The sequence below is a fragment of the Pan paniscus genome, chromosome 13, assembly GCF_029289425.2.
Source record: "Pan paniscus chromosome 13, NHGRI_mPanPan1-v2.0_pri, whole genome shotgun sequence".
NCBI classification, from domain to species: Eukaryota; Metazoa; Chordata; class Mammalia; order Primates; family Hominidae; genus Pan; species Pan paniscus.
The window spans coordinates 31,800,488-31,804,506 of NC_073262.2; the positions used below are offsets into that span (position 1 = coordinate 31,800,488).

At 36.7% G+C, this 4,019-nt stretch overlaps 1 pseudogene; it reads left to right on the top strand.

Annotated features, from left to right (window-relative positions):
• Positions 1 to 2,606: 2,606 nt before the first annotated feature.
• Positions 2,607 to 3,289, top strand: LOC117979281 (ATP synthase subunit a-like; annotated as a pseudogene).
• The last annotated feature ends 730 nt before the right edge of the window (positions 3,290 to 4,019 follow it).

Here is a 4,019-nt window from a genome sequence, read left to right on the forward strand (position 1 = left end):
TAATATTTCAAATATTTGAAATGTTTTGGAGAATTTGACATATTAAAATAACAGGTCAGGCTTGTAACTCCAGTTTAAAACATGCAATTGTGTAATCTTACATTTAAGGTTTTTATTTAAAATCTCAGTAAGTTTATGTAGAGTATTAGAACATCATTGGTGTAGGTTTATTCTATTTTTTAAATTAATTTAGAAAACTTCATAAGAATTGTTTAAGTACTCAAAGAACTTTTCAGCCAATGTAAGTATTTAATGAGTGAAATTGAGGATATTGAAATCACATTGTAGCTTAAAATGTTTAAAGGATGTTATGTTTCTAAATTGTACCAAATATTACTGAAATACTTCCCATATAAAAAGGATACTTTCCCCCAGGAAATTTAGTTATGTGCACTGATCAAATTTTATTTCTATGTTGTTGAAAAAGAAAAGATCTTAAATTAGACAATTTGAAGCTTTCATCTTGATGGTTAGATATCTTTTTTAGCAAAAAGGAAACATAAAAATATGTCTGCAGAAAGATCATTGAACTCTTGACTATCACTCAGCTGAGTGAAATGACAACTGGTTTCCCAGAAGAGGTCTTAATATCGTTAAAAGTTTATCTGAAAATTGCTTAATCAGTTTATCAGGAATGCTAATTTCTTCCCAGAAGGAGGTTGTGATTTAAAAGGTCTGTCCCAGGCCAGGTCGGGGACAATTTTCTCTTTACAATTTTTTTAAATTATTAACTTTATTAACATTTTCTAGACTTATACATGAGAAATAAATTTTGTGATCTACTTCTAATTCTAGTAGTTACTAAAAATCTTGATTTTTTGTTTTCCTTTTTTTTCTTAAAAGAAAACCATCTTCAGATTAGACTTTTAGTTACCCAAAAATCACCTGCAAATACACTTCCAGCCCAAAATAACCACAAAAATTTATCAAGCAGGATTTCCTGCTTATACAGATTTTTGTATATGTATGTTTACACATATATGTACATATATACACATATATAATGTTTCCATATTAAGTGTGATTTTGTTATGGCTTGCTGTAAAATACACACATATGCACATGTACCCAGGCTCATTGGACTAAAGATAAAAGATCAGATCCTATACAAGGAAAGAGGGAAGAAGCAGGAATCAGGTTATTACCTCTGTTCCTTTCCTAATAATTAAACCTGACATGTCACATAGGTTCAAACCTACAAACAATAACAAGCAAAAGTGATTAGTATAGGAAATATTAGGCTATCCCATCCCCATTTGCTCCCAAATCTTCCATCTTGTTTTTCTACTCCGTCATTTGTCTTTGTTCCCTAACTTTGATGTCAACCCCTCACCCTTCAGGACCAAAACATTCATTCTCCAAAACATTCATCGCTGAGAATGCTGGGGACTATCCTCTCTCAGTAAATATCTGTCCCTAGTCTGAGGTAGATTTATGCTCCCCTCCCCAGGAACAGCTTGTGTCTATGGAGATGTGCCCAGTGCAAAGAACTGCGATTGGAAGGCAGTTCTGAAGGACCATCCCTGCTGGGAGCTCTCTGCAGTTGACTGAGAAGTCTTTGAAAGCTCATCTTTTCTTGTCAGCCCAGTCCTGCTTCCTTCTCCTCCCGCCACACAGAGTGTGTTGATTTCAAGAGCATTTCCCAATACCTCCTGCACACAAACCTCCACCTGAGTCTGCTTCCTGCAGCTATGAACTTCAAAGAACACATGGGTGAATGATTTGGAAGCCTGCCTTCTAGGAGAAAATCGGTCTTTGGTTACTGACCAAAGCCGGGGATGAAGGTAAAGCATTTCATGGTAAAGGGATCAGGAATTCTAAGGCAGCTACGAAGTAGCTGGACCATTTCCTTTATCTCTTCCCCAGCACCATAGATGCCCAAGAAATTGAGACTGTCTGAACTATCTTACCTGCTATTATCTTAATTTTAATTGCCCTCCCATCCCTATGTATTCTGTATTTAACAGATGAAGTTAATAATCCTTCTATTACCATCAAAACAATTGGCCATCAATGATATTGAGGCTATGAATGTACAGACTATAAAGAACTAGGCTTTGATTCCTATATAATCCCAATAGCAGACTTAAAATCAGGAGAACTTCCACTCCTCAAAGTTGATAACCAAACAATTCTCCCAGTAGAAATTCCTATCCAAATACTAATTTCATCTGAAGATGTCCTGCACTCATGAACTCTCCCTTCACTGGGCCTCAAAACAGATGCAATCTGTGGACGCCTAAATCAATCCACCTTAACTGCTACACAACCAGGCCTTTACCACAGATAGTGCTCAGAAATTTGTTTTATACCTATCGTCCAAGAATTAATTCCCTTACAAAATTTCAAAACCTGATCTACATCCATACTATAACATCACCGTAAAGTTATCCAGCATTAACCTTTTAAGTTAAAGACTGAGATGATCTATACCTCTCTACAGTGAATGCCTCAACTAGATACTTCCACATGATTCATTGTTACCTCGTCAATAATCATAACTTATTCTCGATCATTCAGTTAAAATTATCAAGTTTCATTTACCATGTATCTCCTACACCAAAAATAATCAAAACACAAAAACATAAAAACTCCTGAGAATTAAAATGAATGAAAATCTATTCACCTCTTTTATTACCCCAACAATTCTAGGCCTACCCATAGTAATATTAATCATTTTATTCCCCACCATGCATTTCCAACCTCCAATCACCTAATCAGTAATTGATTGATCTCTATCCAACAATGATTCGTTCAACTTGCACTAAAACAAACAATAACTACCCATAATATTAAAGGACAAACCTGATCCCTTATGCTGATATCCCTAATTCTCATCATTGCCTCAACCAATCTCCTCGGGCTTCTACCCTATTCATTTACACCAACTACCCAATTATCAATAAATCTAGGTATAGCAGTCCCCTTGTGAGCAGGCGCAGTAATCACAGGCTTCCGCTTTAAAATCAAAACCTCCTTAGCTCAGTTTTTACCGCAAGGCACACCTATGCCACTTATCCCTATACTGGTGGTCATTGAAACTATTCACCTATTTATTCAACCAGTAGCATTAGCTGTGCGATTAACAGCCAACATTACAGCTGGTCACCTATTGATACATTTAACTAGAGGAGGCACACTAGTATTATCAACTATTAGTATCACCACAGCTTCAATCTCTCTCATTATTCTAATCTTACTGACCATTCTCAAATTTGCTGTAGCTCTTATTCAGGCTTATGTCTTCACACTACTAGTAAGCCTTTATTTACATGATAATACACAATGACCCACCAAACACAAGCCTACCATGTAGTCAAACCCAGCCCCTGACTACTAACAAGAGCTCTCTCAGCTCTCCTAATAACATCTGGCCTGGCCATATGATTTCACTTTAACTCCATTACCCTTTTAATGTTAGATCTACTGACAAATACACTAACTATGTATCAATGATGACATGATGTTATCTGAGGAAGTACATTTCAAAGCCACAATACAACAATTGTCCAAAAAGGTGTCCAATATGGAATAATTCTATTTATTATCTCAGAGGTACTTTTCTTTGCTGGTTTCTTCTGGGCATTCTACCACTCTAGTCTAGCTCCAACTCCAGAGTTAGGGGGACATTGACCTCCAACAGGCATTCTTCCCCTCAATCCTTTAGAAGTACCCCTCCTGAATACATCTGTGTTACTTACTTCAGGAGTTTCAATTACTTGAGCTCATCACAGCCTGATGGAAGGTAGTCAAAAGCAAATAATTCAAGCACTAGCTGTCACAATTACCTTAGGCATATACTTCACCCTTCTACAAGTTTCAGAATACTTCGAGGCCCCTTTTACTATCTCTGATTATGGCTCAACGCTCTTTTTTTTTTTTTTTTTTTTTTTTGAGACAGAGTTTCGCTCTTGTTGCCCGGGCTGGAGTGCAATGGCATGATCTTGGCTCACTGAAATGTCTGCCTCCCACATTCAAGCAATTCTCCTGCCTCAGCATCCTGAGTAGCTAGGATTACA